General features: G+C 40.5%; 1 protein-coding gene across 9 annotated transcripts in view; it reads right to left on the minus strand.

The window, feature by feature from the left end:
* MECOM (MDS1 and EVI1 complex locus) overlaps positions 1–26,220 on the minus strand; it is a 541,324-nt gene that overhangs the window by 443,156 nt on the left and 71,948 nt on the right. The window contains exon 2 of one of the 9 annotated variants that reach the window (XM_081829252.1): positions 24,850–24,973. The exons of 7 other annotated variants lie outside the window; for them this stretch is intronic. The gene's annotated coding sequence lies outside the window, so the exon portion shown is untranslated. Of the gene's footprint in view, positions 1–5,563; positions 5,692–24,849; positions 24,974–26,220 lie in introns of those variants that run through there. One more of the 9 variants, XM_081829255.1, reaches the window with a different exon arrangement.

Raw genomic sequence — 26,220 nt, forward strand, 5'->3', positions numbered from 1 at the left:
TGGGGAACGTTAGAGGCCTGCCCCGGCCGCACTCCACATGAAGCCTGATCAAACCAGACCGGCCCAAGATGGCGGATGCCACCACGGGAAACCATCGACCCAATCAGGAAGAAAATTCACGAAACCCGGCATCCCTGCACAACGTAATGAATAGTCCACCCCCTAGTTAAGAACCCTCAATAAAAGATAGATAGTCAACGCCAGGGGCGTGCAGCTCTCTCTCTTGAGCTTGGCGGCTCTCACATCTCGAGAGTATACTTCCGCTTTAATAAACGTGCCCGCTTGTGTCACGCATCTGCCGGGTCACGTGTCTGTGCTTGAATTCTTTCTCGTGACAAGACTAAGCACTTTCAGGGACTCCTTTGGGATGGGCTATGTCAAGGCTCCAGGACCCGGGGTCTCCCAGTTCACTGGCAACACCAGTGATATGCGTGGTTCCGCCCTTTAATAGGTATTTTTCTGGTGGGAAAAAACAATGTATCTGCTAATTTCATACAGCATCTTATAGTTCATAAAACATTGTCGTATACATCATCTCAGGCAATCCTCACAAAGACCCTTCCCTCATTTGACAGACTAGGAATGTAAGTAACCTGAGTGCTCCCAAGATCACCCAAATAGACGCTAGCTAAACTCAAGTTGAAACCAGGGCTATCTTACAGATATATGACAGATTAAATGGGCTTTTATGTGCCAGTCTGGAAACCACACTACCACTTAGAATATTACTTCTAAGGGAAAATGCTTTCTGAGTTCTAATTAACTGACTTGTAAAGGAACTTTTAGAATATAATATGCTCGTAAATTAAGAACTACATGTATTACATATTTCCAAATAAATGTTTTTTCATACTGGAGAATCTGAACCTTTTATTCTGCCCCTAATGCCAAAGAGTAAATCATATAAACATGAAAGCCCTACCAAGCAATGCTGGAATGCCCATGTTCTATAAGGCTGTCAGCTAGTACTCAAGGCAACATTTCCCACCCAGAGACATTCTCTCTACTTGTGTATTCAATTTTATGTCTTACAATAAACAGACCACTTTCTTTTATCAGTGTTTAAGAATCAGTAAAATTCATTTATAAGTATTATCCTTATAAGCATTATGTTTTAGACTCGGAAAATTCTCTTTTTTCTTTCAAAGCCAAATTGTTGCACGAGCGAGATAGAAAATGTCTGTAATGAATGGTGCTTTGGGTCCAGAAAGGTGGCTGGAGAAAGTAAAGTCTTGTGAGTTTTCTCTCTGCCAAGGAAAGTGAGCCAGACGCTTTGACTCTGCCAGGCTCCCTTGAGTCTTCTTGAACCCTGTTTTCTTTAGATTGCCAGCACTGATTAAATAATATTTTTGCAATGCACTTTACTTTCAAAAAAATGTATATCCTCTTTGGCCCAGTAACCTAACTCCTGTGAATCTATTCTAAGAAAATAATTTAAAATATCAAAAACTTTTTAGGCATATGTATTTCATCATTATGTTATTCATAAAGTGGAAAAATAAAAAACAATCTGAATTTCCAACAATAAGGAAATGATAGATACACTTAATGACATACCATGTATCAATTTAAAATGATGGCTACAAAAGCCATACGACTGCATAAAAAAAGAAAAAAGAAAAAAAGAAAGAAAACCTTGTGATATATTAACTGAGAAATACAGATTATAAGCTACATACCTAGTGTAATATAACTACATAAAAATATCATAAGAAAAAAAAACAGACTAGCCAATGGGCCAAATGAACCCATACTTGGTTAGGGGTTCTGGAATTAGCAGTGACTTCTTTCTTTTCTATATTTACCAGTTTTCTCTGGTGTGGGTATATTATCTTTTATAATAAAAAAAGGTTTTCTAGGGGCACCTGGGTGGCTCAGATGGTTATGCATCTGCCTTCAGCTCAGGTCATGATCCCAGAGTCCTGGGATCGAGCCCCACATCGGGCTCCCGGCTCAGTGGGGAAGCCTGGATGCTTCTCCCTCTGCCTCTCTCCCTGCTCATGCTCTCTCTCTCTGTATCTCTGTGTCTCAAATGAATAAATAAAATCTTTTAAAAAAAAGAAAGAAATAAAAAGATTTTCTAAAAGCTGGCATCTAACGATTTATGAATTCCCACAAATCAATAAGAAAAATAAAAATAACTCATATTTTTTAAAAGGGAAATCAGATAGATCAGAAAAGGAACCCTAAATAGCTATAAAATGAAAAACATGTACAGTATTTTCTAATAATCAGAGGGATTTAAATTAAAATAACAAAATATAATTCTATCCCATAATACGAACAAAAATTTAAATTTTATACATTTTGTTGTGAGTGTATGTGAATATTAGAACTTTCACACACAACTGGTAGGAGGAAAAATTAGTACTATCACTTTGACGAGCAATCTGAAACATCCAATAAAACTGGAAAATATGACCTATATATAAACTTCACACCCTTGAACATAAAAATTACAGTAACAGTCATTGTGGCATTGTTCATAATAGTAAATTTAAAACAACTTACATTCCCATCAATGGGGAAATAAATTGCACTATTTTCATATGATAGAATATTATAAAGCATTAAAAATGAATGAATTTGACCTCTATGAAACATCATAGATAAATCATAAAAGCATAATATTGAGGGGAGAAAGGAGCTCAGAATAGTATCAATAGTCAGTTCCACTTAAATGAACTTTTAAAATCGCAAAATAATACTATATTACAGCTACATACATTGTAGCAATACTATAAAAATGTACCTTGGATAGCTAAACACCAAATTCAGGATAAAAAGAACCCTGAAGAGAAAGAGAAACAAATGAGATTAGGAATTGGTGTTCCAGAGGACCTCAGTTCTCATCTGTAAAGCTAGAAGGAAGGGAGGAAGGGCGGAGAGAGGGAAGGAGAGGAAGGGGAGGAGGAAGGGGAGGAAAGAAAGAAAGAAGGAAGGAAGGAAAGAAAGAAAGAAGGAAGGAAGGAAGGAAGGAAGGAAAGAAAGAAGGAAGGAAGGAAGGAAGGAAAGGAAGGAAGGAAGGAAAGGAAGGAAGGAAGGAAGGGAAGGAAGGAAGGAAGGAAGGAAGGAAGGAAGAAAGAAAGAAAGGTACTTGAAGTAAGATCAGCAAAGCAAAGCATTATTAGAGACATCTGGGTACATATTGCAGACACACGGGTGTCCATTCTTTTGTCCTTTTTTGGCTTAATATTTAATATACAACATTGCAAAGAAATGACGAGCATCTAAAACCGACTCTTCATTCAAAAGAATGAGAACTGCCTTGCAAGAGTCCAAAGTCTTAGCTCTAAACGCAATAAACAGAGCTTGGATTCGCAGAGAATGATCCAGCTCAGTAAAGTCATTTGCAGTCTCTCCAGTGCTGCTTGCACTTGCTCTGCGGCATAGGGCATTTTAGACATGCTGCTTCTGCCTTTGTATTTGGCTAGGGAAGTGAGGTAGGGACAACCCACCAGAAGCACTTGCAATTCACTCTGGTGGGGAAGCTTATTCCCAAAAACACTTACGTTGTCATTTGACGTGCTTCCGCCACATGAGTTGCTGTTTAGCTGTGTAGCAACATGAGTCTGGTACCTTAACCATCCTGCCTCCTGGAAGATACCTATTTGTCCTACCCACAAAGACTTGGAGATGATGGATGCTTCCAGAAACCCCAAGCTCTCCAGAAAGGAGCTATGCTTGGAAGGACTAGGGACTTCAATGTACAGCAAGGACTCCTCCAACACTCTAGGAGCCATGTTTATTCCACAGGCTTCCTGGTAAGGAAGAAGAGATGATGGCGTTGAAAGGGGCTAAATTCTAAGTCCCTGCCTGTTCTTGGAGGCAACTATTATTCTTTTGTTCCCACAGAGGGGGCACCCTGTCAGACAGCTAGAATCCAAAGGTAGCCAGCACAAGAGACGTCACCCAGCTCCCAGCAGTCCTGCCCTGCGCCAGCAGTTTCGGCGAGCAGGCCTGGATGGTGGCCACGTGCACAATGCTCAGGACAAAACTACCGCCATGTGCAACTGCCGCCAGCCTGCTCTGTCTCCAGACACTAAAGTAGCAGGTTATAGCCATTGAAACTCACAGCCTGAATAACAGAAGATTTAGGGATTGACATATCCCATGTTTGGATCTACCACTCCCTTGAAAGCATCTTTCAAGAACAAGTAACTCAAAAATGGTCAAGGCAGATCAGTCCAAAATGCGTGTTGTTTGACCTCTTGGCCATCCAGTCTGCATCTGGAGGCACATTTGGAATGTGGAGCAAATCATACTGAAAGATTGCTCCCCCTCCTTCCTGAATACTTCACGGGCTTCTCAGAATTCAGCTTGCAAGTCATGCTTCATTCAAGGCAGTTGATTAGTTCCAGTGTGAAGGGTACTGGACAGGACAATAAGTGGACAACAGACATAGTGATTCATAGATTGCTCTAAGAGTTGCAGGTGTTTTTAGGGCAAAATGAAAGAAAAGGAGATTGAGTCAGTTCTCAGAACTGTCCTCCTAGCACAAGATTAACCAGAATTACTCACAGTTACTATAGGCATTCAAGTCATTCAATGTCAAGGACAGCCCTTATGGGCATTCAGAACACCTCTCCCTCTCTCCATGCCCCCTTTCCCTCTTTGGAATGGCCCAGAAAAAACAAAAGATTGGCCAAGAACCCCATCTAAAATCAAAGTTGTTCACTTAAAACTGGTTACCAAAATGCACAAAAATGTGTCTTGTCTGGGATGAACTATTCAATTATTTCAAAAGAAAAAGAAATGTAGCTTTTCTAAAAAAAAAAAAGTAACTAGTAGCATTGGAAAAATTGAAGAAAAGCTGCGGAGTAAACTGCAATGATCCTAGCCATAGGATAGAAAGGGAAAGAAAGAAAGAGAGAGAGAGGAAGGAAGGAAGGAAGGAAGGAAGAAAAAGAAAAAAATTGCTAAGGCAACTCAAATGCACAAGGTATCTACTGTGTTCATAAAGCAAACCAAACCAAACGAAAATGTTACACACATAAAACAGCCAAGACTCGACCAATATTTGAGAGTTAAACATTAAGAAAGCTAGTCTTGAGCTTAATTCTCCTGATCTATGCTTGCTTAAATTTAACAGAGTAAAGAATCAGAATATAGGAAAAGAGTAGTTAAAACTCTGTTAAAGAAAACCAATGCACATAATGCTTATTGGGATACAAAACATAAGTAAGCTATATATGTCAGAAATATATTTCCAGGGGCACCTGGATGGCTCAGTCAGTTAAGCGTCTGCCTTCTGCTCAGGCCATTATCTCAGAGTCCTGGGATCAAGCCCTGCTACCGGCTTCCTGCTCAGCGGGGAGTCTGCTCCTCCTTCTCCCTCTGCCCACCCCCCACCCCTGGCTCATGCTCTCTCTCTCTCTGATAAATAAATAAAATCTTTTAAAAATAAAAATTTAAAAAAAGAAATATATTTCCAAATTCTACCATATATATATGCACATATATATATATATACATATATATATTTCCCATCATCCAGGTTTCCACAGTCTTAGGTTAGCCAAAGAGAGAATAGTAATTGAAGTGCCCCCTAAAAACCCCTTACCAAGGGGCGCCTGGGTGGCTCAGTCGTTAAGCGTCTGCCTTCGGCTCAGGTCGTGATCCCAGGGTCCTGGGATCGAGCCCTGCATCGGGCTCCCTGCTTGGCGGGAAGCCTGCTTCTCCCTCTCCTGCTCCCCCTGCTTGTGTTCCCTCTCTCGCTGTGTCTCTCTCTGTCAAATAAATAAATAAAAACCTTTAAAAAAAAAAAAAAAAACCCTTACCAAGAGCTACTTACATTAAAAAAGAGCATTGGCCATATAAGTCAAACAAAACAAGTTTTCTATTTGAATTAATCAGATTGTCACATACTCCATTTTTTTCCTCTGAAAACTAAAAGGTTTGATATAATAAGGTATAATATAAGAAATTCTCTTCACTCCATCTGAATTTCACCTCATTTGAAAACCATACAAATCAACTTTGGAATCACACCTGGACACACACGCAGCCCACCCTCAAGTCCCTGGAGATATTTCACCTGCAGACAGGTGAACCCTGCTAGAAATGAACATGAAAAAGAACTTGGAAGCAGGTTGGTACAGAAGAATGGGTAGAGCAAAGGGAATGTGTTTACTGAACATCTTTTACGTACCTCTCACTTTTAAGTGTTTGATTTCATACGATCCTTCCAACCACCCCACGAGGTGCACACAATTGTCCCCGTTGCATAGAGGAAGAAAGGAGAGCTCAGCCGGGCTAAGTGGGCACCCCTACCCAGTGAGGCAGGGGGGCCAGGGTTTGAACTCTTGGAGCCTAAGACCACCCTTCAGTTCTGAACTCCTATGCCTAGCACAACACCAGGGGTAGGGCGGGCCTTTGTCAAATGTTTGCTGAATGAATCTGACCATAATGCCTACCCACTTAGCTGTGTCTAAAACGTGGCATCGGAAGGCCACTATGCAGTCTGAGGGGCAGCAAGCGGGAGCAGTCAGCCCTGCGTGGGGTGAACTGGGCAAGTTCATTGCCCTGATCTTTTACAGCTCCAGCTGCCCCCTCTCCTCCATTACTGCCCTCTTCTGGCCACCACGCTCCCCAGCTCTGGCCACCTGCCTGCCGTGGGTTTGCTCTCCCAGTGCAGTTGCCGGCCTTGGCAGGCTCCTCTTCCTGGGGGGAGCTGGTAGCTATGAAAACACTGGCCCGACGTCAGAGTTGTGGACCAGCCATGGCTTCCATCCTTTAGCTATTTGGGGTACCCAGGCCCCAAGGAATCCTGGCTCCCCACTGACAGTGTTGTTCAAAATCCCACCAGTTTGCAAGGACCAAATGGAAATAGAGCTCCGGATGGGTCCATTGGGTCAGGACTCCTTGCATTGCTTTCATAGATGGGTTTTGGGCAGAGGGTTGGAATCTAGTCATTAGAAATATCTGTAAGGTGCTTGTGCTCTCTAACTTGGGACCAGAAGGGGAGAGTCAGGGAGGTTCGGTCACCTCTGGTGTGCATGCCGCAAGTAGCCTTGGGAAGGGTTTCAGAAGGCAAAGACACAAAAACTGGGGAAAGATGGGCCCAGACGTGTGCCTGGTGGCAAAGCCTGGTACATCCAGGCTCCACCACGGGGTCCTTCCTACATCCCCACCCCTCCCCACCCTCCACTGCTGGGAACTTCAGGGAGCATTTTCCCAGGTGCCCCCTCTGCACTGGGTATCAGTCCAGCTTTAAAATAACAACTCGTTGACAGCTACTAATTGCCAGGCACCTTGCAAGTTTCTTTACCTCTTCTAACTTCCATCAATGCTACTGTTATTTCCCCCATTGTACAGATGAGAAGATGGGATGGAAGTTTAATGACGAACCTCCACCAGTGAAAGAGCCAGATGCCCATCTGGACCCCACTCCACATACAGCCAGCCCACAGCTCACCCCGGCTGCTCAGGAGATGGACCCAGGCCCCTGCCATGGTCCACCTTCTTTCCAGCTTGGACTCAAAATCCTCCTATATCCCTTCCCTTTGTCCGCTTATGCAGGTGCAAAACTGGCCAATCACTCTCCCTGGGGTACAACTTCTCTACCCTGCATTTCTTCAGTTTGCATCCAACATGGTAAGGAAAAAGGACTTAAACCCTGAGTTACATTAGAAGCCAGCTCTGCTTTCTCATCCTGGCCTGCACTGAAATCAGCTCAACGTCTCTGCATTCAGCTATCTCCTATTGGACACAGATCAGAGTGGTCCTCTCACCTGTGTCTTGCGTCTTTGCCTCAGTTTTTAGGTTCATCTGGCCACCACAATAAATAACAATCAGGAGAGTCAAAATCCCAGCCAAGACTGGGCCTTGATCGCTTTTCAGAGACACAGACACTGGGGCTCGTGCAGTGCTCAAGTACTTCACAAATGCTAGAAACATACATCTGAAAAGAACCTTAGACCTTAGAGAAAGTTCTAGTCAACTCCCCGTTTTACAAGAAGTAAACTGAGGCTCAGGGAAGACCTGACCATTTTCCCACCACCCGCACTCCCACCGTTAGCGTGTGACACGATGTGGATTCCTACCAAAGACTCTCTTAACCCAAAGTCTATTGTCGTGTCCCGCTACACACAGAGTCTCCTCTGAGTTTATATGTTAGCAGCTGAAGTATTTATATTTGGTACTGTTGCCTCAAATAGCAGAAAGAGAGGAATAAAGCAACCCAACCTTCAGGGAATGGCAAATATAGGAAGGCCCTTGAAAATCATCATCATTAAAGAAATTGAGGCACAGAAGTAAGAAAATGTTTTCCTCATAAATCGACCTAGCTGATGGCAGGGTGGTGGCTCAAACTCCAGTCTGCAGACTTTCAACACAGGGCTCTTTCCATGATGCCCTAACAAAAATGTACAGAGATAGAGCCATTTGGTCTTGTTTTCTAAAGTTATTAATTGCCATAGTACTTCCTATTTCTTACATATTTTAGACAGTTAAACCATGCACAACTATGAAAATGGCTGTATTCAGAGATGCTATTGTCACCTGGAAAACAAGTAAGGAGCACTCAGCCAAAATCACAGAAGAAAACTAGAACATGGGTTAAATTTAAAAAAAAAAGGAAGAAAAAGCAATCACAGATACAGCCATTTTCGGCTGGGCGATCACAACTGGACAGTGTGGAAGCGTCCATGCCAGGAGCTGAGTTGGAGCTGAAGGACCCACGCCCTGGGGCAAGGCTCGCAGGCCTAGCCACTGGCTCCTGCTTCCAAGCCTTCTCCCCCTCTGCCTCCGCTTTCACAGACCTCTTCCAGATCAGAGGCCACGAGGCAGGAGGGAGGAGCTGGTTTTGTTTTCTGTATAATAAAGATTTCCAAAGGCCAAAGAATGGAACTTCTGCGTCTTGTTCTGCAGAAGTTCATTTCTTAATATTTTTAAGAAACATATAAACAAAAAAATGTGCAAATGTACACAAAGCCCCCTTGTGGAAGTATATTTAAAAACCATGTGAGGACGTGAGTCTCGGAGAGGGAGAAATGATGGCATTCATGATATTTCAAGTTCCCTGGTGGGCCGGGCATCAGGAGCCGAAGACACGCAGGTATCTGACTTCAGCATCAGGGACTACCAGGCTCCCGGACTATCTTTGCATAGCCCCGGAATCCTTTTTTCTTTGCTTTATGGCCACCAAGAAAAAAAGGAAAGAAAGAAAGAAAAAAGCCCCAATATAAATCTTGGCAGATTTCATCCCATTTTAATTCTACGGTGCTTTACCTTTTTTTTTTTTTTTTAAACTTTCTGGGTGAGAATGCCTTCGCATCTCCCAAGACAACACAATCTTTTGAACTAATAAAAGCCATACAGATTCCAAAGTGTAAGTTTTTTTTCCTATGGAAGTTTTTTTGTTATTTCCTTCTAGGAAAAATTAACAATTAAAAGCATCCTCTGAAAATATGTTAAAGACCACATTGAGATGGAAAGGAAATAAAATGCTGCATGTTCTATATTTTTTAACTCAAAGAAAAACTTTTTTGACTTTCATGATGTGCATATGGTCATTAATTTCAATGTCATATTATGGTTTTTGGCTGAACAGACAGTATGTATGTATGTATGTAAGCAAACAAAACAAATGCATTTTGTATTCAAATTTATACAACTCCATACATTTTTATGCTGTTTATTTGAAAATTAATTTTGGCTTAGGCCTCAGAGACAGCAAATGTTGTCAAGATTTGAGGGCTACCTGAAAAGCCTTAGGGACAGCATTACCCTTATGCATAAGAAACAGCAAAATAAAATAAAAATAAATGAATTTCCAAATACGTCATGGCTAATCCCTTGAGCTGACCTACAAATGAATTATGGAGGTTTTGCTACAGGACTGAGTAGATCTGGTGATTTCACTGAGAGATTTATCTTATTTTCCAACTTATTTTCATATCTTATTTCCTTTTCTTTTAGAATTAGACTGTAAATAAAAAGGCTAAGACTGAATGAAGCTCCCTTTCACGGACCTCATACTGGATTGATAAATTAAAACGGTGAGATGAGTTTTGTATGACCCATCCTGGAGGATTTGGGAAATTTAGCCAATGCAAAACAAGGCATTAATTTGGAGAGGCCTAGCTACTTACAATGCTTAGTGTTCTGACAATGATGAATGGCATCATTCCAAGCAAATGGTAATTTCACTTTTTGTGACAGTACTTTAGAGCAAAACCGACTTTCTTCACACAAAGAATTTGCAATCCTATTGAACAGAGGCAGTACCTGAATATCAGAAGTCCTTCATTGTTTAAGTATCATCTGATATTCTTGATTGGCTTCAGACTGAAGGTTGGAGTTGAATTAGGGAGAACGGAGGTTAAGTCCTAACCTTGAAAGACTTAGCAGCCATTGAAACACTGCCTTTGGGCACTTATTGGCCTGTATTTATCAAAAAAACTTTTCAATTCAATGAAGGGAGGGAGAAAACACAAAACTTGTCACATTCATCAAGTGAAGCCACTGGAAAGACATCTACAGAACACCCAAAAAGCATAATCTTTCCGAAGCGCTGATAGAAATGGTAATTGGATGGGTCAGGGAATAATACAGCCGAAGCAGGGGCAATGCAGAATATTGCGAAAAAATCAAGGTCAAAAATAAAAGAACAGATCCTTTTTAACTTGCGAAAAACTTACACTTGGCCTTTGTACTAAGGGAAAAATATACCTGTTGCTACCCACAATTTATGTCCTCGCAAAAGCCTCTCAAAAAGAACCTTTGAACATAAAAAACACTAAAGACCCTCGTTCTCACAGCCCAGCAGAAAGCTTCACCTTAATATTGGCTCCATCAAAATATGTTTCCTGAAAGCAAAAAATATATATATTTTTTTAAAAGAACAACTAAAAGCAGTGACTCGCTTTCTAAATCTAACCCATCCGTCTTTCAGCAGGGAAGGTATGTCCTCGGGGCAGGGAGGGGGTGCGGGGAGGAGGAATATATTGAATATACTTAAACTCTTCCCTGAGAGACTGAAGGAAAAAAAAAAACAGACTATTGGAGGACTGGCAGAGAAAACCAACATTGTACTCAAAAGGGGAACAGACGTGATGAATCACAAAGTCTTGATTACACTTCTTCCTGCCTTCTTTGCTAATGAGCTAATATCAGGGCAGAGCCAAATGACACACGTAAACAGATGAGCCGTCTGGGATGCCACATTGTCCCGTTTTTATCTTACACAAACACCTCTGCACTGGACTTGGAAGGATTTTTGGCACAACGTGGAGAGCTGATATTCTGGGCTACATCCAGCTCGAAAAGGAAGGGATCTGGTGAAGTGGTGTATAGTTCAGCCTGGTGGAAGTGTGAGGATGCAGGTGTCTCCTTACTGACAAAGATATTGGTTAAGGGGGAAACAGTCCTTGGAAAGATGGTATCTGGGAATATCTTCGTCCGGGGGAATAAAACAGAATACCCACCAAACCTCCTTAGATAGGGTCCCTAAAGAGCTAAAAAGAAACGAGCCAGCTCACCCTGGCATTTCCCTGTAAATTGTACACATTTACTGATGTGCAAGAAAAGACAGCATCATTTGTTAATTTGCAGAATTCTAAGGTGCCTGTGTACCCGTTTCTATTAACCCAGAAATTCGACTTTCTACATTAGACTTCGGCTGTGATGTAAGGAAGGAGATGGGCTTTATGATTTGTGCTGACAGAACCACATCATATTTTAGGGAGATGACATCGCTATTGATGGCTCCTTCTAATCTATTCCCAGTAATATGCTCATCTGTATGTTTTCCCGGGCACCAGAAGAACAATCTCAGATCCCTAAAACAGTATGTCATTGCTTTCCACAAATCTCATATGCACATATATTATTATTATTTAGCGTTTATTAAGTACCAACAGTATGCTAGGCACAATAGACATAGGGGGCCATAAAAACATATTTAACACATCCAAAACCACAATAAAAGGACGCTGTGTTTGTGACAGAAGACAATAAAAATCTTTGCAATTCATGGTTCAAGATGAAATGCACCCCAGGTCCCAGAGCAGTCTTGGTACAGCACGGCATATCAAAAAAACGTATTTGAATTTTCACTCGGTCGGAGTAAGGGAGGTTATGCATACTTCACGATTAAACATGGCCTTCCTCAACTTTATGATGTCCTATAACAAACAACAAATTCTTTAATGGCAAAGCATTAATTACTTAACTATCTGGTTAAACCTCGACCCTCTGCATCACCTCCAATACGTAGGGTATACTCTGTTTCAAGCACTGTGGTAGACATTTAAAATGCATTTCTCGGTATGACAGGTGGGTATGCAGTTATTTACTTTACTGAAACTCAGAAAGGTTAGGTATTTCACCCATGGTCCATGCTCAGGAACCACTGTCAGTTTTCCTAGAGTTGCATCTAACACACACACACACACACACAACACGAAGAGTGATAAATGCCATCCACAAGGTTGGGGATTTGGAGTTAACATAATATCGAATAACCAGTTTGAACATGTGCAGACACAGCATTAGCCTGGTCAAGATAGAAGTACTAAGGGTCTCAACTTCTTCACTTCCTAAAGCTTCTTTAGTCACTCTTTCGTGTAGGGTTAAAAGCATGAACTCTGGAGCCAGATTTTGTGGGTTTGAATTCTGGTTCTACCACTTCTCAGCCGTGTGCCTCTAAGCAAGCTAATTAATATTTCTCTGCCTCGGGTTCCTCATCTGTTAACAAGATAGGAGGAAAATAATGGTAATTTATTTCATAGACTTATTGGGAGGCTAAAATGAGTCAATGTAGAGAAAAAGCGTAGTACAGTAGCCCAGTACATAGTAAGTACTCCAAAAGCTATAATCTCATTAGACTCCTAGCACTGAGAAACAGATAATGTGCTGCTTTTTGGGTAAAAAGACAATTTTACTCCACGAATAAACCATGTGCTGCAAGATGCTTTTCTATTAGTAAAAATAGATTTACACCAGCCGTCCAACTAACTCTCTTCCCTTCAGCCCGTCATGAAGTGAATCTACGTGACCACTAGCTAAGAAAGACTCCACAAAGTTGGCTTTTCCATGGCTCACCTTCAATGAAATGCAGACAGGTGGGCTGAGGGTTCACAAAAGACCAACCCCAAAGCCTTAGGTCCTATGAATGAAAGAACCCTGAGACAGTGCTTAGAAGCTCCCAGAAGGCAACCTGGGGTTCAGTGTATGAATCCGGGATCTTCTTTGAAATCTCTGCAACTCTCAGCAACATGCAGACTAATTTGTGTATTTTCCGTGTACTTTTCACTTCTTCCCCATTCTGTTGTACATCTTCTGGAAATTTCTCAGCTTGTTATGTCTACAGAGGCCTTAGAGAAGACAGGAGAAGTCAACCTCATGGCAGGTAATAGGACCTGTTGTTTACCACCTAAATGATAGTTTTAGTTGCAGAAAAAGTCAAAGTGAATGACTAAATTCAGTGTTGGGGATTATCAGTCAACAAATAGATATGCATTTCTTAGTCAAATGAGGATGAATAGTCAAAGTTGCAGTGTGAGGGAGAATAATCAAAGCTGAGGCTTGGTACAAAGAAAGGAGGATTATTGTTTTCTAATGTTGCTTTTGTTGTCATCAATATCAAGGGCTTAGACAATTAACTGCCATAAATTAAGGGCGGTCTAAATTACAAGACTTGCTTACTAACAAGTATAAAATAATTGCTTTTAAGAAACCGAAAAGTATACGATATGAACTGGAAATCACAAAATACAGGCTTTTTAAATTATTTTACTATCAATATTTTCCTGAAGCTCAGTTACCCAACAGAAATTAAAAACTCATCAGAACTACTGCAGTGATATGACTCAAGATACTTAAGGAAATTACCATGGAGCACGGTAATTTTTTTAGGCTTTCACACCTTTCCACACCACTTTTTTTTCTGGAGGGATATGGCCTTCTTTTTGTAGCTCTAAGCTTAAAGTGGTGCCTTTTAATTACACACAGGCTACTAAAGCAAGACATTATTTAAATGTAATTTTGTAACCTGTACACACAAACTCAAGCCTGTGGATGATGAAATGCTGCTAAAATTACCCTTATCCAGTAAAATTTATTGCAGCGATGAAAATCTTGACATGTATTCCAAAGTTCAAATTAAACTTCAGCGTAATAGGGTAGCCTGAGTTGGACCAAAGTAAATAAGCAATTATTTAGAGTAATTGTATGTGTGTGTTGCATGTATTTAACTTTCCAGAAGAAGTCAGTGAACCCACATTGTGGGGACCGCTGAATTAATTACAAGCGCACACAAAAGGGTACAAAGATCTCAATGGTCTCTTCAACGATCCCAGCGCCCATCTGCCTGACACCCACCTGTCTGGTTGTGTTTTCCTTTGACCCCATATTACCGCCTCAATATTAACTTTCAGATTTGGGTAAAACCATTGCTGTTTCCCAAGATGTTTGCCTCCTACTAAACCCGGACTGAAGGGGAAGTGTTGAAAGCTTGCACCATCTTTTTCCTGAAATGTCGGAGCCGAGTCCCAGCTGCACAACATTGTATGTTAATAACCATTATTTAATTAACAGATGAAGAAGGCCTTTGGAGCTGCTCTGGCAGATTTTGAACTTGATCTTCTCTCATTTGATGTCCCGCAAGACCAGATAAATGGCAAGTCTCTCGAGAGTCTGCCGAGCCCCTTCAGAACAGCTGCACAGCCTCCTCTCCTCTCTGCAGCAGGTTTCTCACTTAAGAAAAAAACACGCTTCATTACATCGCCTCTTACTTGAGCTGCAAGGGTCTATTCAAGGAAGATAAGCCTCTTAGAAATGAAGTAGCGTTGAATTTAGGTTTTGAGTGACAGCAGGAAGATTTATCCATTCAACAGACAATACCGCTTTCTCTGCATTAATCTAGGAGGCGGACAATGATCTGTTTTTAGGCCTCATCTCATCTCTTTCCCACAGCAGAAGGTGATTAGAGTTTGGGAGCCGGGGCCGTGAAAGAAAGCTCCAGCGCTATCTCTCCAGCCCTCCTGCTTCCTGACGCGGTGAGAGGGAGCCCCGAGGCCAAGGGCACCGATCACAGACTCACAGCAAGGGTAAGATGCTTCGACGCTTCACCGTTGGGAAACCCACAGGCCACAGGTGAAGGGCTGAGCCCCAGACCCCAAAGAGTAAGCCATTATTGTGAACTTCCCAGAGAGACAAGAAAGCACAAAGCAGCCCTTCGGGAGTGAAAGCAAGCCCGTACATTCTTCCTGGCGGGGCCCAGATAAAAATGTTAGGGATCCTTTGACTCTACATGATATTCCACCGCTATCCACAGGTAAGGTTCAGTTAAGTCCCAAATCAGCTGGTCTGCAAAGAGCAGCCTGGAGAGAAGGAGGCAAAGATTGGGCTGGACAGGCATGGACAGCAATGCCACCCAAAATCTGAGTGCGTGTTTACACAACAGAGCCATCCCATCCCACCTTTTATATCCATCTTCTGCAACCCCACAGGGGCTTCCACAAAAATCCCCAGGCCCCGATTATTAATTCCAAGTGTCCCTCTCTGCCAAGCCCTGGGCACGGAGCCCACAGTGAGCAACTTAACAGACTCGCAAGTGACCCACAAGGATATTAAACTGGAGTCGAGCATCAGAATCCCGTTTTATAGGCAGTGTCTGGCACTATCCTCAATGTGGGAGGCTTGCCACTTTATTAGCAGAAATCTGTGCTTACACTCTGTGGCACATAAATTGATGAATGGACTTCAGAGTCAATGTGGTGGCTTAAAACCACGCTTCCGGTTTGGGACGTGTATATTTTTATTTGAGTTGCAAACATAAGACTGCTGCCGTCACATCACAAAATCCAGGGATAGACCACTCACAACCATGCTCCTTTTTCCTTTAGCTCACCCTGAAGGTATCTAAATATCAAATATCTACAAATAAACACATGAAATAAAATGTTCATCTCCAGTTACCCTAGAAGTACCCCAGCATCAAACTAATCGAAGGTGGGCCCAAGAAGATTTATAACCAAGATTTTGGAAAGCAAGTAGGAGGTGAAATGCTTTTGCATGGCACCTATTTTCCTGAAAAGGCAGTTCGCGGAGGCCAGGAGAGACTCTCATTCAAGTGTGAGTAATTAATTAAGTTAGTGAGTAAGTAAGCATAGTGAAAGTCATAGATATTACCACAGAATTAGATCAAGTTGTCCCAAATGACTTCTAAATTTAAGAGCAGATTGTGTGTTCTCTAGAAATCAATATAGAGTCATCACATTTTGACATTTCCTATTGTTAAATTGTGTTTTGTTTTGTTGTTTTGATTTTGCAAAATGTCATAGTGACAACTAGAGACTTCTGTGACATTCACCCCATGTGATGTTGCAAATGCCTGTTTGTCAATGTTAAAGCTACTGTAGCCAGCCAAACATGGCGGCGCAGGATGTAATCCATGCTTTAAGGCTTCCGGGAACCCAAATCCAACACCAGTGTAGCATGAAGACAATTCTGAAGAGGGGGAGGGGAGCCCACCGCCCAGAGACCCCTTTGGAAATCTCACGTAGCAAGACAGCACAGTGGCTATGCTCCTTTGGTGGACAGTTCTTCAGAAAAGCAGGAACGATTCAAAACAAAACACAAAAGCAGCACCAAGTCACTGTTCTTCTCATATTCTGAAACTGAGTCTGAGGAAAGACAGTTTTAGTCTTCCTATCTCTGGGCCTCAAATTCCTTAAAAATTCATCTCACAGCACTGGTATAGATAACTTCTTTTTACCTACTGTTTCCACAATCAAAAGTTGACCTCCCAGGTGGCAAAAAAAAGCAAACTGCCTCCATATCAAACCCTACCTAATGGAGCTAACCAGCACCTCCTCTGATCGTCTTTCTTTTCTTCTTTCTTTCTTTCTTTCTGCCTTTTTTTTTCCTTTTTAATTACTGAAGACTTCTGTTTTAGAGAACTCCCTAATTGCTTCATTTCGATATGTTATGTTTAACCTCAGGAAATGGTGCTGTAAGACCTGGCAAACAGCTTTCTGGTTGTTTCAATCAGTACCAGATTATGAAGTCCAGCCGAGTAAGAACCCTATTCATTTTCTTGCCCTGTCATCTTGATCTCATTTGAATGTCTGGGGAGCTGGAGGTGCTTAGCAGGCCCTGGGTTTCAGGAGTGGGGGTGGGAGCACCAGGGAGAGCTATGCGATGTGTTAGGGACACTGAAAGTTTTCATTTGACTCCTTAATGAGAGCGACCTTTGACATGGGCTGATGAGTTCCATGCTTGTCCTGGTGTGCTTTTTGAAAACATTTGACACTGGTCACAGGTCTGACAGGGATATGACTAATGAAGTCGTGGTATAAAAATAATGGGCTGCAATTGCAAGTCATTTGCATGAAACCAAACTCCTTAAAAACTTGTCTCTGTTCACTTTCTGTTTTCTAAATGAGTCAATAATATGAATCAGATGGCTTGAAGGCAAGAGACTCCCAAATATTCCTTCTCTAAGTTTGGTAAATTAGTTGGCATTTGGTGCAATTTTTGTTGCCTTGAGGCCTGGTTTAAATTGGACTGTAGTTACTAAATTGCTAGGGCGATTGCAGAATGTGTAGGATAATACATAATACCTTGTTTTTCTTAAGCGTTTCGTCAGAGAGCTTCTTGTGAGGTCAAGAGACCCAGACAGCTCTTTGCAGGGAATATCAACTGGGAGCAAGGGCAGAAGAAATGGGAGAAAGGGGGGAGGGGCAAGCAGGGAAGTGTTGGGGGAAGAAAAAAAGAAGAGATAAAACAAAATCAAAACCAAAAAGAAGAAGGCAATATGAATTAAGGTCCAAAAATGTAAACGGGAGAAAGACAGGAAAAAACAGTGAAAGGGGGAGAACAGAAATATGAATGTGGAGGAGAGTCAGGGGGAAATGGGAAATGGAAGGAAGCTTTCAAGGATGGAAGCCTGAAAGAAAAAACTGCCATTTCTAGTTTAGTGTTATCCTATAAAACCGTGCACTATGTATCCTTACAGAGTGCTGAGCATCCACAGACAACATTCTGGGCTTCACAGGAGCCCACACCCTGGGACGACTCTCCCCCTCCTTTGCCTCTGCATCACCCAGCCCGAGTCCCTGATGGTTCATCCTTTCTCCTGTGGCTCAAAATTCCCGCCATCATGGAGAAGCTTTCAGTGAAACCCAGTCATCATTCAACCAGCTGTATCAGAGGCAGCAGCCAGAAGGAGGCAAGTTCCTTTCTAGAGCCTTCCTCCTATTGTGGCTTGTCATTCGTGATTTAAACACTTGGGATTTTCTTTATGATTTGTCAGTTGCAGCACATCTATTTGGGGTGTCATTTTACTCACCTGGTATGTATGACAAATTAAATATCACACGTCCCTAAACTTAAATAAAAAGAAATACAAATAATTTACAGATACACACACATGCAGCGAAAGAACAAATGAACAAAAGAAAGGTTGCTTGGCACAGAGAAAAGTATACACACAAGCTTGGAAATGAACCAGCTCTGCTTGCTAACAAGCAACCTTGGGAAATTATCTTAATCTCATTGAGCCTCAGTTTCTTTAATCACAAAGTGGAAGATTAAAAGATTATGTTTATAAAGTGCTAGCATGTACTAGTATAAAGTACTGGCATGCCTTGAGTAGCTTGAATGAATGGATGAATCAATCAATCAATCAATCAGTCTATCAAATAATCAATGTAGTAGGAGTAGTAATACTCTTTTTGTGCCTGCCCTTCAAGAAAGTATTTCTCACCTTCTGTTTCTACATAAAGCAATCAATAATAATTCTACTGCAGAACATGCAGGAATAGAACACACACATAATTCCATAAACTAAGCTCATTGCACTTACACATTCTACTCCCCAAAACTTGAAATCCAAATAACCAACAACTGACACATGTTCTCTCCCTCTCTCTGTCTCTCAAATTGACCATCATATTTCAGATCTCCACACACATCCTAGATCAGTACATATCAGCCCCATCTCCTCTATTTATTCCTTCTAAAGATGCACAAACTGAGAATTAAGGTCCATAATTATGGCTTGATAATATCTAAGATTAGCAAATATTTTAAAAATCAAATTTTTTGACAAATATGTTACCGTAGCCTAATTGTTTAAAAATTGATCAGTTATGGTTACTTTCGGGTCATTAGAATTGGCCAAATTCTGACTACCTCGAACCCAACTTTTCTAGATATAGATGCATTTACTCTATGAATTCATGCTTAGCAGGTCAGTAAGTTAAATCATATTCACCTTAATATAATTTAATATCTTTAATATAATATTAGTGAGGCTCCCAAGCCCATAAGCAAGTTTTGTTACTGGTTGCTAAAAAAAAAGACATAGGAGATACTCTCATTCTAGAAAGCAAAGCTAACATTGAAAGACAACAATAAACTTCAGAATAAATTACAAAAAATTGCAGAGTTGGTTTTTGAGAAAGAAGATGAAGTTTAATTGAGTCAGATTGAAGAAAATGAAGGGAAGTTTAGAGAAAGCCTAAGAAGGCTCAAAAGGATGAAGTCTGGGGACTTGAGCACACTTCCCGTTGAATTTGCATATGCTACTGGTAAACTGCTGTCTGTTTCTAAAGGAAGTGGGATTTAACAACTGGCAAAACATTCAGCAACTAAGAAGTCACTCTTTCTCTTAAAGCCAGTAATGCTGAGAGCCATGTGAAGTACTCCACATAGCCCTGCATTTACATTTTAAAGAATGAAAATGAAGTGAAATGAACAACTGTAAGAAGCACTAACAGAATGAAAAATAGATTCTAAGAGGAAAAGACAAAAGAAATTCTAGCTTTTTCACCCCCAGGAAGGGATAAAGAACCAAGTGTGAAAGGATCTTACGAGCATGATGCTGACTGGTTATCCTCATTTCCATAGATTATCAAATAAGATGAAATGGGGGAAATGGACCCAAAATTTTTTTTAAAATCTTCTTGACAGTAATAAATACAAGAATGTTATTAAATATTAGAAGAGATGTCCAATAGAGGTTATGGGTTAGAAGTCTTAGAAGTCTTTTAAAAATGGGAGCAATGGCCATCTGTCTTCTATAGTTTGTGTCTTTACCTGCCTGGAGGCCAAATACTGAATCATTACCAAATGTATGGTTCTATTATCCCAGAGATTGATGTCATTACCCCTGAAGTTTAATGCATGGGAATGGAGTAGGTAATGGAACAATGTTGAAAACTCAAGGATGGAAGCAGATGATGATAAAATATAAGGCTAGCATTTAATTTCTCCAAAACTCCACAGAAAATAATTCCATAAAAATAAATTTTGTTGAAGTTCTATTTTATATTTTACTTATATGTATACATGGTTCATTTCCTTTATTAAACCATAAGCTTCTTGAAGGCAAGAGACATATATATTCATCTTAGTTTCCCTTCCCAACCCCTTCCCCGCCCCCCACCCCCAGCCCCCGCAGGGTCCCTAACATCAGGGCTGAGAGCCAGGTGTTATCATCAGACCTACAGTCACCTGTAAAGCTACACCTGCCAGTGTCCTGTCTGACTGGTTTGGTGCCTAGGCTCTAGAGGTTAACTATTTTGAATATCATCCCTACCCAACCCTTTTTGAGAGTGAGACTTCATAAGAACAGGAAGTTTTCTCTGCTTTGTTCATTAATGAATCCACAACACCTAAAATAGTTTCTGGTACATGGTCAGTACTTAGAAAAATGAATGGTTGATATTCAATACATGTGTTGAGTGCAGTTTAGGAATATCATTTTTTTTAATTCTCCTAAACAGAAACAAATGTTAAGAACATTCTCAGGTGGTTTTGTATCCTTGTACTCAAACCCACACTAATTCAAACTTTTTTTGTCCTCCTTCTCCCTATTATATTTCTATGCAAGGATATGTACAATGAGCAATGCACCATGGTGTTTCCAAAGAGAAAATGTTTAAGTAAAACCAATAGTCCCACACAGAATAAGTACTTCAATTCCTATGTTTTTTATGTTTTGATTTCAAAAAAAATCAGTAAGCAGTCTTAAAAATATATTGCTCTATCCATTTCTCTGCAAGTAAAGTAGGAGTGCGAATATTTGATCCCCAGGGGGAAGGCGTTATGAAAACCATGGAATTTTATAAATATAAATATATATTTATAAATATTTATAATATTTATAAATATACTATTTATTTTTTTAAATTTTGACATTATAAACCAAACTGTGTATTTGAATTTCTCCTTTTATTTTTCTCATGCTCTTATATTTTAAGCATCCAACGCCAAAAACTAGTTTTCCATCTGGTTAGCATAATTTATTTACAGTCTTGGGCACAGATTTGCAATGTAATGTAAATAACAATACTATTTTGCATGGCTATTGTACCTCTGGAAACTCTTTACCAGGATTAATTTTCACAACCCTCCTTAAGGAATAGGTGGACACTGATATTAGTAAGGCTCAGGCTAATAAAACCTGACTTGAAGAAGAGCACATTTGCAAGAAAGTTTTAATTTACCATTTTTCAATTCTACTTGTGTTTCACCAGATCTCCAAAAAAGCATTGGCCTTGTAACATCCCCAAAGAACATACCATTTCAATTTAGATTCTTCTCTTAACCACACAGGAGGCTGAGTTCCATTTGTTTATCTGTTTTACTAGATCTCTATGTCTACATCACACCAAAGCTCAATCTGACCAGTTACATTAAATGGAAGTACTCAGTTAGGTCAGTGCTTAAAGCATTACCAGCTGACAACACTCTCCGCACCCTGGGTTTTAAAAACAGCTTCTCACTTATTAGGCACCAGCAGTTGTGTTTTGCTGTGGTAAGAGCAGAAGAAATCAAAGCAGTGGTTGTGATCAACAGCATTTACTGAAGACTATATGCTTGTTCTTGGTCTAAGCACCTTATATGTATTAACTCATTTAACTTGCACAATAACCTTATAACACAAGTGCAATTATTTTCCCCTCCTTTACAAATATGGAAACTGCATAGATCATTAATTGCCCAAAGTTGCACAACCAGTAAAAGGTGGAGTCGGCATTCCACAGCCTGAGACCAATATTTATTATCTATTTTTTTTGCCAGGCACTTAACACTACTTTGTCCAATATTTCCTAGAGCAGAGGAATGACCATCCTGTGTTTTAACTCAACAATATTTACCAAAAACCTGGAATTGCCCCCATCTTTCTGATAATCACTTCTCTTACCTCGAACAGTATGACTGGGAAAAGTGTAGTACAGATTTTTTTGACATTATTTTGGCATTATTATATGTGGCATGGATTCTGCCCAAGAGATGGTGGCTTGTTATCACGTGTGAACCCACACACAGACACCCATCCACACACAATCACCTGTTGAATTGGTCAATTCAAACAACCAATCAGTGCGATGAGGTTGAGAAAATCAGTCACACCAGTTACCTGACACCTTGCAGAACAAAAAGAGAGAAGGGAAGACATCCAAATATTTGTTGCATCTCATTTTTAACTTTTTAATATCCTGTGCTGGAAACCCACAAAGACCCAACTCCAGAGCCTATGAAACATTGAGGAGGAAAATATAAGGACAACAGATCTAGCTTCTAATGCCACTCGCAGGCTGTATCAATCTGGTTGCAAAGAACTACACGCATACCATCATAGCCTTCTGCTTCATGGAACAAAGCCTTCCCGGTCCATCTCCTTGTCCTCTCTCTTTGAAAAATGCACTTTTCTATTTTTTTACAAAGCCTCTTTTTCACCTACCAGGGAAAAATATCACATTTAAATGAATCCCAGTAGCCAAAATTAAATGCTGGTCTTAAAGTTCTAGCTCGGGAAATAGCCAGGGATAAGTAATAAGCTCCATGCATTTCCAAATTAATCTGTTAATTTAAATGGCATAACAACTCAAAACTGTTGCTCTCCCAACCTTACTGCAGTTGCAGAAACCAGAAAAAAATTATAAATTAATAGATATAAATGAACAGAAAAGATTCTTTATTTGTATTTGGCAAAATAAAATTAATAAAGACACCCAAACATGCTGAGAATCTTTCATCTTTGAAGTCGTTGCTGTATCTTCCATATAATATTGCAGTTTTCAACATAAGCAATCATTTTATCAGAGAGCAGAGTAAATAGCAACATAAAAACATAGAGCAGCTTGCGGGCTCATAGATAACGACTTCCCCAAGGCTGCAGTGCCTTATGTACCTTTCTTTGGCAATTCCTTTTGGAATGTTTGTTTTTTGTTTTTTTGGTTTTTTCCCATTTTTCCATAGAGATTTTGCGGGAGATTTTTATTTTGTTTTGTTTTCATTCTTTCATGAGCTACAAAATTATGTGACTCTCCCCTTTCATGATTCCTCCCATTAAAAGTTCTGCCATCTTGTTAGGCACGTAAGTGACATGTTCACCAGAGTTCAGGGGTGAAGAGAACTGAATTTCAAAACCACACAATTTATGTGGAAATGAAGCACATTCCTCGCTGTTTCTGTGTCAGACATATGGGAAGACTGTGTGTATAATAGGCTGTTTGATTTGTGTGATGGAGAGATTTTTTTTTTTAAGCTCTCTGTAGAAAAAAAAAGTCACACTGATTTCTAGGCTCATCTATACTTCTTTTCCTGTATTTTATGTGGAAACATTTTAGAACTCACAGTTTCCATATTAGGTACATTTTCCACAGTTAATTAATCCTGCTTTCCCACATGACAAATGACCCTATCTCATAAAAGGGCACATTGGCAAGCAAGGAAGGAGTGAAAGAAGGTATTCTTTGATATTTATACATGATACGTTTTTTTTTCCTTTTAATTTTAAAACCCTGGACTCCCAGAGTATTAAAGTACAGTACATGTTCTACAGAAAAGTAAATTTTGGCATCTTTTAGGTAAATCAAATGCATGAGTTCTTTTTTCTTTCTTTTAAGAACCACAACGCCCAATTAGAGGGGGGAAAAGTACAACGGCTCCATACCTAGATTTTTAGGTATGCCCTATCTTGTGCTCTCAGCTATGAAAATTCAGAACGTAAACTCTAGTCAAATGGCCGTGTGGTAGCATTTGAAATTGCCAATACAAATGGCCCTCCCTGGTTTTCCTCCAAAATCTCCAAGTATGGGGGGGAAAAAATAGACTCCGTATTATTAACTTGTTGACTATTTTCTCTTTTACTCAATATTAAATTAGGACGGAGGAGAAAGCCCTGGATGTTACCCTAGGCTGTCAGCTTCCCACAAAGACACAGGGCTTTCTTTGCCACATGAGAGCTAGAAAGATGAACGGCACTACGAGTCTTATCTGTAAGAAGTGACCTAAAATCTCATTGACAGGCAATAGGCCAAATTTGGCCATCTCATATCTCCAGACTTCTCTAGAGACCAAGAAGTTACCATGCTAGCCTAGATTCCACCTTCAGCTTTACCGGTCACTGGGAAGTCTGTGTTACCTCTCAGGGCCTCTGTTCCCTCATTCATAAAATGATATGGATGGGAAAAAAACATTCTCTAATGGTCCCTCAGCTCTAGCATTTTATGATTCTATCTTATGTCATGTAATATGGCACTATTCCCCACTCTCTCCACTACCAGCCTTCACTGATTTATTGCCCAAGAGCAAGTCAGTGTAGTGAACTCTGGGCTTAACCTGGCCTGTCTTGCATTAGTCAAACCAAATTATTTCCCACCTTTATCACTGTGCTGCAATTCTGATGCATGTACAAAAAAAAAAAAAAAATCTATCTATCCATCTCTTTGCTTAATTTATCCATCTATCTACCTACCTTTAACATCTCTGTTTTAACATACAGTTTCTGAAGAAAAATTAAGGTTTCTAAGGCTGTTTCCCATGACTACCCTTGAAATCACTGCAACAGTTTTGCCACGAAAGACACAAATGTAGCCTACTTACAAGCCCCTGGTTGTTTAAAATCTGGACATTTCCTCTTGACCTTCTCTTTAATTCACCACTATCTCTTCTCAGTGTCTTTAAACTCAGAACTGTTCATCTCCACACTTTGCATTTGATTCTATACCTAGACCAGAGGCAGATAAACAATGGAATAAGAACAAACTCATGCAGAGTTTGGTTTTGTCTCCTATTTATATAAACAAAGGCCGAAAAAGCCTCTAAGCAGGCATCAGTTTTTACCAATTTATCTTTCTACCATGCCACATTTCTAGGAGAAAATCTATTAGTTTGATTTAAAAAAAAAAGGGGGGGGGTGGGTAGGAAGTCTGGGAAGCCTGTTTTAGGCAGTGGGGTAAATACCAAGATGAATGAGAAAGCGAAAATAGGTTTAACAACAGCAACAACAACAACAAATATTTCGGGTTATCTGCTCTCCATTGCAATGAGTCATAGCATTCTTGCCAATGAGTGAGCATACCTAGCACAATCTGCTCCCACGGAGGGATGGCTCATGCAGAATGTCCTTCCCTGGGTGGGTTTCAGAGAACAATTTGTTCAGAAGATGAGAAATGAAGAGTCAGAATAAGTTAGCAAGGATCTTTTTCTTTGAGATTCAGGCCTGTCTTGTACATCTGAGGGATGGATTATTTTTTCAGTCTGCTGTATGTCAGGCATTGTGTTAGGTCCGTTCACATGCATTATTTCGTGGGATCTTCTGCACAATTCAGCAGTTGTGCTTCTAGGGATTTCCCTGTTGCATAAGGAAAAACTGGGCTTTCGAAAGGCCACACGCAGCCACTTCACAGTGGACATGAAATAAGCTGCACATTCACATCATCGAGCTGCTGCAGCAACAAAGAATATTTAATAGCTTTAAGCCAGAAGTAAGAAGATGCTTATATGTCTGCCCAACATGGAATCAGTTTTTAGCTAAGACACTAAATCGGGAAGTTACTATTTCTTTTTTTTTTTTTTAAGATTTTATTTATTTATTTGAGAGAGAGAGAAAGAAAGAGAGAGAGAGAGGAGGAGGAGGGAGCAGCAGACTCCCCGCTGAGCAGGGAGTCCGATGTGGGGCTCGATCCCAGGACCCTGAGATCATGACCTGAGCCAAAGGCCCAAGCTTAACTCACTGAGCCACCCAGGTGCCCCTGGAAGTTACTAGTTCTACTAAAGATGGGAAAACAATGCATCCCTGCCACCCCCACAGCACAGCATAATGCAGAATACAAGCAAGGACAACATCTCATAGCAGAACTTTTGCCGAACTTATTAGAGAAAATGATCTGCTTTACGGTTGATAAAGATACCCTAACCAACGTGAAATTGAGCAAATACCTCAGCACACATGGGGAGTTGTATGCTAACAAA

The sequence above is a fragment of the Leptonychotes weddellii genome, chromosome 1, assembly GCF_054177405.1.
Source record: "Leptonychotes weddellii isolate Sample4059 chromosome 1, ASM5417740v2, whole genome shotgun sequence".
Classification (NCBI taxonomy): Eukaryota; Metazoa; Chordata; class Mammalia; order Carnivora; family Phocidae; genus Leptonychotes; species Leptonychotes weddellii.